Raw genomic sequence first — 8572 nt, 5'->3', positions numbered from 1 at the left:
AAGTGTGGTGAAGGTCATTCAGAACCAAATCTCAACGGAGGACAGAATATGGTGTGATCAGCTTATCAGCATGGCAGAGATTGAAGCAGCCATCAAGGGCTTACAAAACAACAAGAGTCCAGGCGTAGATGGTTTAACAACTGAATTTTATCTATTTTTCAAAGAAAGTTTAACACCAATTTTATTTCGAATTTTTGAGGAAGTTGAGAAGAAAGGTGAAGCTCCTGAGACCCTTACACTTGGTTTAATTACTTTGGCATACAAAAACCGAGGAGACAGAACGATCATTAACAACTACAGACCCATAAGCCTTCTGAATACTGATTACAAAATTTTCGCAAAGGTTCTAGCAAACAGACTCAAAGAAATTATCCCAAACATAGTACATCAGTCACAGGCATATAGCATTCCCGGACGAGATATTTCAGATTCCATTTTATCCATAAAAGAAACCATCTATCAGATGTCACAAACTGGTGGCATCTATCTAGGAGTAGATTTTGAAAAGGCGTTCGATCGAGTTGAACACAACTTTTTATGGGCTGTTTTAAAACAATTCGGTTTTGGTCACAATTTCATTAAAAGAATTCAATCTCTTTACAACAATGCACACAGTCGCATAAAAGTGAATGGTCTCCAAACCCCAAAAATAGCAATCCAAAGATCAATTAGACAGGGATGTCCCCTCTCCTCTCTGCTCTACAGCCTGGTGGCCGAGCCCCTAGCTCTATTAATAAATCAGAACATTAACATTCAGGGCATACTGGCAGATAATGGCACTTCCTGCAAAATGATTGCCTATGCCGATGACACAAATATCATGGTCAAAGATGGAAAAAGTCTACAACTAGCTTTGAATCTTGTACATATCTACTGCTCAGCCTCCGGTGCCAAAATCAATGAAAACAAATCAACTATAATGTACTGTGGCAATGGGGCAAGGTCACCAGGCAGACAGGCGTTCATAGAGGAAAAGGCCAGTGTAAGGGTCTTAGGAGGGCATATTGGCCAGGATCAAAAGGCCGCCAGAGATAACACCTGGAAAGAGGTGCTAAATAAAATGAACAACACCTTGGGGTTGTGGAAAATGCGGAAGCTGCCCCTGAAGGGTAAGGTGGTCATGCTCAACTCCCTGATACTCTCCAAAGTGAATCATGTGCTACAAGTCTATGATCTCCCAAAACAAACTCATGCAGAAATAAATCAAATGATATCCACTTTTCTGTGGGGAAGCCGCCGCAACATGATAAAACACAGAACAACAATTGATACATACACAAACGGTGGGCTTAGGCTAATAGACATAAACACAAAAAAACACTCATTCAGAATCAAAATCATCAAAAAGCTGGTGGACGATAAAACTGACCTTTTTTGGAAACATCAACTGCTTGACACCATTAAAACATGTGGAAACAGTGGCATTTACAATCTCTGTCAGATCCCACTAAAATCACAAGCTACACACATCTCACAGTTCACACAAGAGATCTTTGAGGCATGGGAGGTGGCCAGACCCCACCTGGTAACTATAGTACAAAACAAACACCAGCTGCTGCAGCTCCCCGTTTTCCACAACCCAGACATCACATATCTGGGCAGGCCCATCTCGGGCGGGTCAATGCCGCAAGCAGGTTTATACACATTGGGAGACTTCACAAACAATCAAGGCGAAATAGTAGTGGAAGAAATCTTGAATCGGCTCAGAGCCAAAAACATTTATTGCAAACGGTTTGCTGAATTCACATGTCAGAAAATTGAAACTGGGATTGCTGACCATCTAAAACAGGCTTTTTACAAGACCAGTGGTAGTAGGCAGAATGATACCCTTGATTTTCGTCAAAGTGCTCAGCCTGATGCGAAAAGCATTAATCAACTAACCTCCAAGTATTGGTACAACACCTTGCTGGCAAACATAGTACAAAAACCGACATCTGAAACTCATTGGAAAGAACACTTCCCGTCGATTAATGTTTCCACCATGTGGAAAAACATAAATAGCCCCTATGCTCATCCCTTCGCCAACAACACCGATTTCAAAATCAGACATAGACGAATTTTCTCGGGTATCATCCTGCACCAAATGAACAGTGCTATCTATGAGAGGGTTTGTACTGTCTGTAATAAAAATGACGAAACACTTGAACACATCTTTCTCACCTGTCCCATCTGCGAGGTCTTCATCACCCTGGTCAAGAACCTCCTCACCGACCACTGCAAGCTCAGCAGCAAAGACATTACAGACTGGGAATGGACTTGGCTCTTTGGATACTCACACAAGAAAGAAGGTATAAACACAACCCTGATTAACATTCTACTATCCATAGACCGACACACCATCTTCATTGCCAGGAACTACGCACTCTATGAGGATGTACAAATAAACAGATGGCTCTTCTTCACAAGCATGGTCAAAAGTCATCTCAGACTGCTCAAGGATGCCTACAAGGCAACATTCCAGGAAACTTTTCTCACCAACAACTCCTTATACGACCTCGATCAGAGGGAAGAACTGATGTTTCATTTCTAAATGTTCTGGGGAGTACATTGCCACGTTTTCATCTCTCAAGGATATCGTTGATGTTTTTGCTGTAAACCCTGTTTCTTTAAATCTTATTGAGTATAATGTCCCATTGGCTAGGGTTTTATCTATTTATGTTTTTTTCTTTCTTTGTTATTGCTTCGTCAACATTTTGATTCTCCTTGAATATGTCTTTTGTTTCATCATTGAATCATGGTTTAAATGTGTTTTGTGGTTTCTTGTGAATAAGTGTGTTCATTTTTGTTAATGAAAGTATTTTTGATAATAAAAAACAAAAAAAAAAAGCACGCCCGATCTCGTCTGATCTCGGAAGCCAAGCAGGGTCGGGCCTGGTTAGTACTTGGATGGGAGACCGCCTGGGAATACCAGGTGCTGTAAGATTTTACGCTGCTGCTGCTGCTGCTTCCTTACAAGAAACATGGGCTCGCAATTAAATTGACGCACAGGCACGGGTTGATGTCTTTCTGGTTTCAGCTTCGCTTTGCTTTTCACAGAAAAAAGAGAATGGTGCACCGCTCCTGGTGGCACTGCAATACCAGGTCAATGCAAGGAGTGAAGAGAGCAAGCCCCAGTTTTCACCTCCCACTGCTCAAAAATGCATTTAATATTTAATCCCCATATAGAGGACATATCAGATATTAAACTGATAAGAACAGATACTACACTTGATCTTAGCCAAAAGGCCGAGAAGCGATGGCCCACAGGTGTCTGGGGCCAACCCAAGATCTTGGCACACAAGTCAGTTGTTGTGGTGCCATGTTTTTAAGGGCGCATAACAAAGGCTGCTGCTGCTGATCACCTCCGCCCCAAGGTTGACCTAAGTGCACCTCTGAGCCTTGACAGACAGCTTCTTGACATTTGACACACTCAAAGGGCGCAGCCTTACAGCAAAGCCCACCAAAAATAACTTAAACTCTTGAACGTCCCTCTCCACGGAAGTCTTTAGTAAAAGGCGAAAGACTTGTGCATTTTGAAGAGAAACCAGAGTCAACGTAGCCCCTGTCCTGGAGAGCAGCCGAGGAGTCTATCCGCCGGAGTCACCACAGTCTCGGTCGGCCGGCCGGCCGGCCACCTTGGGACGGCCTCCTTCAGCGTTTTTGGTTTGTCGGCCAATAAACCGCCCAGATTTGACTGCATGTTTGGAAGCGCATTCTTACTGTTGGTTGTGTGCTGCAGTTTTCTATCAGTCGCTGAGGCTGTGGCACATTCCTCGCTCACTGGCACACCTCCAACATTTAGTGGTAGACGTGAGTGCATGAGCAAAGCAGCCCCGTGTTTGCTTTGAGCTAAAAGACAACACCCACAACCATCACGTTCCCAGCAACTTGGAAAGACTGGGGATGTTGCTCCGCAAGGACGAGAGAAGTTTGGAGATGGGCACACAACGTTGAACTTCGGGCGGCTGACCTTTGCTTACAACGACATCATCGGGGGAAAGCGCGGACGCAGCGCCCCACTAGCAAAAATTATGCAGGCAAGACTCCCACGTTTGGGGAATTTGCAGGGGTCAACACAGCCGGAGTGCAATGGCTGAGCCTCGCCCTGGGTGAACCGCCTTCTTGAGCATGGTATCTCCCCTGCCAGGTAAGTATGAGGTGTACTCGCCAAACACCGGGTGGCTCTTGCCAGACACAGCTCTTGGCTGATGGTGCTGGAAATGAATAATCCCAGAGGCCAATGCCTTGACTCAGTTGCTCGTTAATGCTGTGCTATGTTCAACTTCAACCTCCAGCACACATTGGAGAGGAAAAACTGCACACATTGGAGAGGAAACACTCGACCTTTTTTACTGGCATACCTGGCTGTCGTTTCCTATAGATTCAGCAACAACTGGACATGACGGCACCAACAGCAGCTTGCCCATCTCGGTGTCGCTTCCCGATACTGGAAGAGAGTGTAGCATGTGGTGGAGATAAAGGCTGAAGTGCAGTGTGTCCGAAAGGCTGACCTTTGAGCCCCTCCACGCGCAGGGGGGCCTTGCCCAGTCCATAAAAGCAGTCTGTGTCCCCAGCCCCCCGGCTTACGGCCATACCACCCTGAGCACGCCCGATCTCGTCCGATCTCGGAAGCCAAGCAGGGTCGGGCCTGGTTAGTACTTGGATGGGAGACCGCCTGGGAATACCAGGTGCTGTAAGCTTTTACACCGCTGCACGCTTTTACACTGCTGCTTCCTTACAAGAAAGATGCCCCTCCGCGAGCAGGGGCCTTGCCTAGTCCATAAAGGCAGTCTCTGTCGCCAGCCCCTCGGCTTACGGCCATACCACCCTGAGCACGCCCGATCTCGTCTGATCTCGGAAGCTAAGCAGGGTCGGGCCTGGTTAGTACTTGGATGGGAGACCGCCTGGGAATCCCAGGTGCTGTAAGCTTTTACACTGCTGCTTCCTTACAAGAAACATGGGCTCGCAATTAAATTGACGCACAGGCACGGGTTGATGTCTTTCTGGTTTCAGCTTCGCTTTGGTTTTCACAGAAAAAAAGAGAATGGTGCACCGTTCCTGGTGGCACTGCAATACCAGGTCAATGCAAGGAGTGAAGAGAGCAAGCCCCAGTTTTCACCTCCCACTGCTCAAAAATGCATTTAATATTTAATCCCCATATAGAGGACATATCAGATATTAAACTGATAAGAACAGATACTACACTTGATCTTAGCCAAAAGGCCGAGAAGCGATGGCCCACTGGTGTCTGGGGCCAACCCAAGATCTTGGCACACAAGTCAGTTGTTGTGGTGCCATGTCTTTAAGGGCGCATAACAAAGGCTGCTGCTGCTGATCACCTCCGCCCCAAGGTTGACCCAAGTGCACCTCTGAGCCTTGACAGACAGCTGCTTGACATTTGACACGCTGAAAAGGGCGCAGCCTTACAGCAAAGCCCACCAAAAATAACTTAAACTCTTGAACGTCCCTCTCCACGGAAGTCTTTAGTAAAAGGCGAAAGACTTGTGCATTTTGAAGAGAAACCAGAGTCAACGTAGCCCCTGTCCTGAGAGCAGCCGAGGAGTCTATCCGCCGGAGTCACCACAGTCTCGGTCGGCCGGCCGGCCGGCCACCTTGGGACGGCCTTCCTTCAACGTTTTTGCTTAGGCGGCCAATAAACCGCCCAGATTTGACTGCATGTTTGGAAGCACTTTCCTACTGTCGGTTGTGCGCTGCAGTTTTCTATCAGTCGCTGAGGCTGTGGCACATTCCTCGCTCACTGGCACACCTCCAAATATTTAGTGGTAGACGAGTGCATGAGCAAAGCAGTTCGGGTGTTTGCTTTGAGCTAAAAGACAACACCCACAACCATCACGTTCCCAGCAACTTCGAAAGACTGGGGATGTTGCTCCGCAAGGACGAGAGAAGTTTGGAGATGGGCACACAACGGTGAACTTTGGGCGGCTGACCTTTGCTTACGACGACATCATCGGGGGAAAGCGCGGACGCAGCACCCCACCAGCAAAAATTATGCAGTCAAGACTCCCACGTTTGGGGAATTTGCTGGGGTCAACACAGCCGGAGTGCAATGGCTGAGCCTCGCCCTGGGTGAACCGCCTTCTTGATCATGGTATCTCCCCTGCCAGGTAAGTATGAGGTGTACTCGCCAAACACCGGGGGGCTCTTGCCAGACACAGCTCTTTGGCTGATGGTGCTGGAAATGAATAATCCCAGAGGCCAATGCCTTGACTCAGTTGCTCATTAATGCTGTGCTATGTTCAACTTCAACCTCCAGCACACATTGGAGAGGAAACACTCGACCTTTTTTACTGGCATACCTGGCTGTCGTTTCCTATAGATTCAGCAACAACTGGACATGACGGCACCAACAGCCGCTTGCCCATCTCGGTGTCGCTTCCTGATACTGGACTAGAGTGTAGCATGTGGTGGAGATAAAGGCTGAAGTGCAGTGTGTCCGAAAGGCTGACTTTTGAGCCCCGCCACGCGCAGGGGGCCTTGCCCAGTCCATAAAAGCAGCCTGTGTCCCCAACCCCCCGGCTTACGGCCATACCACCCTGAGCACGCCCGATCTCGTCTGATCTCGGAAGCCAAGCAGGGTCGGGCCTGGTTAGTACTTGGATGGGAGACCGCCTGGGAATACCAGGTGCTGTAAGCTTTTACACCGCTGCACTCTTTTACACTGCTGCTTCCTTACAAGAAAGATGCCCCTCCATGAAAGCAGGCCTTACAAGGCAGTCTCTGTCGCCAGCTCCCCTCGGCTTACGCCATACTCACCCTGAGCCACTTCCGGACTGCCTGATCTCGAAGCTAAGCAGGGTCGGCCTGGTTAGTACTCTGATGGAGACCGCTTCAACTTATGGTGCTGTAAGCTTACACTGCTGCTTCCCCATAAGAAACATGGGCTCGCAATTAAATTGACGCACAGGCACGGGTTGATGTCTTTCTTGTTGCAGCTTCGCTTTGCTTTTCACAGAAAAAAGAGAATGGTGCACCGTTCCTGGTGGCACTGCAATACCAGGTCAATGCAAGGAGTGAAGAGAGCAAGCCCCAGTTTTCACCTCCACTGCTCAAAAATGCATTTAATATTTAATCCCCATATAGAGGACATATCAGATATTAAACTGATAAGAACAGATACTACACTTGATCTTAGCCAAAAGGCCGAGAAGCTAGCCCACAGGTGTCTGGGGCCAACCCAAGATCTTGGCACACAAGTCAGTTGTTGTGGTGCCATGTTTTTAAGGGCGCATAACAAAGGCTGCTGCTGCTGATCACCTCCGCCCCAAGGTTGACCTAAGTGCACCTCTGAGCCTTGACAGACAGCTGCTTGCCATTTGACACACTCAAAAGGACGAGCCTACAGCAAAGCCCACCTCAAAAATAACTTTAAACTCTTGAACGGGCCCCTTCTTCCACGTGAAGTCTTTAGTAAAGGCTAAAGACTGTGCATTTTGAAGAGAAACCAGAGTCAACGAGTTCCCCTGTCCTGAGAGTACAAGGAGTCTATATATCCACCGGTGTCACCACAGTTCGCCGGTCGGCCGGCCGGCCGGCCACCTTGGGACGGCCTTCCTTCAACGTTTTTGCTTAGTCGGCCAATAAACCGCTCAGATTTGACTGCATGTTTGGAAGCGCTTTCCTACTGTCGGTTGTGCGCTGCAGTTTTCTATCAGTCGCTGAGGCTGTGGCACATTCCTCGCTCACTGGCACCCCTCCAACATTTAGTGGTAGACGTGAGTGCATGAGCAAAGCAGCCCGCGTTTGCTTTGAGCTAAAAGCCAACACCCACAACCATCACGTTCCCAGCAACTTGGAAAGACTGGGGATGTTGCTCCGCAAGGACGTGAGAAGTTTGGAGATGGGCACACAACGTTGAACTTCGGGCGGCTGACCTTTGCTTACAACGACATCATCGGGGGAAAGCGCGGACGCAGCACCCCACTAGCAAAATTATGCAGTCAAGACTCCCACGTTTGGGGAATTTGCAGGGGTCAACACAGCCGGAGTGCAATGGCTGAGCCTCTCCCTGGGTGAACCGCCTGCTTGATCATGGTATCTCCCTGCCAGGTAAGTATGAGGTGTACTGGCCAAAGCCCGGTGGTTGTTGCCAGACACATTTTGGCTGATGGTGGCAGGAATGAATCCCAGAGGCCAATGCCTTTGACCCCAGTTGCTCGTTAATGCTGTGCTATGTTCCACTTCAACCTCCAGCACACATTGGAGAGGAAACACTCGACCTTTTTTACTGGCATACCTGGCTGTCGCTTCCTATAGATTCAGCAACAACTGGACATGACGGCACCAACAGCCGCTTGCCCATCTCGGTGTCGCTTCCCGATACTGGACTAGAGTGTAGCATGTGGTGGAGATAAAGGCTGAAGTGCAGTGTGTCCGAAAGGCTGACTTTTGAGCCCCGCCACGCGCAGGGGCCTTGCCCAGTCCATAAAAGCAGTCTGTGTCCCCAACCCCCCGGCTTACGGCCATACCACCCTGAGCACGCCCGATCTCGTCTGATCTCGGAAGACAAGCAGGGTCGGGCCTGGTTAGTACTTGGATGGGAGACCGCCTGGGAATACCAGGTGCTGTAAGCTTT

At 48.6% G+C, this 8572-nt stretch overlaps 12 non-coding genes across 12 annotated transcripts; 4 read left to right on the top strand and 8 right to left on the bottom strand.

Annotated features, from left to right (window-relative positions):
- Positions 1-3044: 3044 nt before the first annotated feature.
- LOC122764642 lies at positions 3045-3237 on the bottom strand. The gene has a single exon (XR_006359836.1). It is a non-coding gene; the product is annotated as a U2 spliceosomal RNA (small nuclear RNA).
- A 182-nt stretch (positions 3238-3419) lies between these two features.
- Positions 3420-3532, bottom strand: LOC122764644. The gene has a single exon (XR_006359838.1). It is a non-coding gene; the product is annotated as a U5 spliceosomal RNA (small nuclear RNA).
- A 438-nt stretch (positions 3533-3970) lies between these two features.
- Positions 3971-4134, bottom strand: LOC122764638. Its single transcript, XR_006359832.1, has one exon. It is a non-coding gene; the product is annotated as a U1 spliceosomal RNA (small nuclear RNA).
- A 426-nt stretch (positions 4135-4560) lies between these two features.
- LOC122764645 lies at positions 4561-4679 on the top strand. Its single transcript, XR_006359839.1, has one exon. It is a non-coding gene; the product is annotated as a 5S ribosomal RNA (ribosomal RNA).
- Positions 4680-4789: 110 nt separating this feature from the next.
- LOC122764636 lies at positions 4790-4908 on the top strand. Its single transcript, XR_006359830.1, has one exon. It is a non-coding gene; the product is annotated as a 5S ribosomal RNA (ribosomal RNA).
- Positions 4909-5021: 113 nt separating this feature from the next.
- On the bottom strand, positions 5022-5214 carry LOC122764641. Its single transcript, XR_006359835.1, has one exon. It is a non-coding gene; the product is annotated as a U2 spliceosomal RNA (small nuclear RNA).
- A 183-nt stretch (positions 5215-5397) lies between these two features.
- On the bottom strand, positions 5398-5510 carry LOC122764643. The gene has a single exon (XR_006359837.1). It is a non-coding gene; the product is annotated as a U5 spliceosomal RNA (small nuclear RNA).
- Positions 5511-5948: 438 nt separating this feature from the next.
- LOC122764637 lies at positions 5949-6112 on the bottom strand. The gene has a single exon (XR_006359831.1). It is a non-coding gene; the product is annotated as a U1 spliceosomal RNA (small nuclear RNA).
- A 403-nt stretch (positions 6113-6515) lies between these two features.
- On the top strand, positions 6516-6634 carry LOC122764646. Its single transcript, XR_006359840.1, has one exon. It is a non-coding gene; the product is annotated as a 5S ribosomal RNA (ribosomal RNA).
- A 326-nt stretch (positions 6635-6960) lies between these two features.
- On the bottom strand, positions 6961-7152 carry LOC122764640. The gene has a single exon (XR_006359834.1). It is a non-coding gene; the product is annotated as a U2 spliceosomal RNA (small nuclear RNA).
- A 740-nt stretch (positions 7153-7892) lies between these two features.
- Positions 7893-8054, bottom strand: LOC122764639. Its single transcript, XR_006359833.1, has one exon. It is a non-coding gene; the product is annotated as a U1 spliceosomal RNA (small nuclear RNA).
- Positions 8055-8451: 397 nt separating this feature from the next.
- LOC122764647 lies at positions 8452-8570 on the top strand. Its single transcript, XR_006359841.1, has one exon. It is a non-coding gene; the product is annotated as a 5S ribosomal RNA (ribosomal RNA).
- Positions 8571-8572: the final 2 nt, after the last annotated feature.

The sequence above is a fragment of the Solea senegalensis genome, unplaced genomic scaffold (genome assembly GCF_019176455.1).
Source record: "Solea senegalensis isolate Sse05_10M unplaced genomic scaffold, IFAPA_SoseM_1 scf7180000017522, whole genome shotgun sequence".
NCBI lineage: Eukaryota > Metazoa > Chordata > Actinopteri > Pleuronectiformes > Soleidae > Solea > Solea senegalensis.
This window is presented reverse-complemented; position numbering and strand designations above follow the sequence as displayed.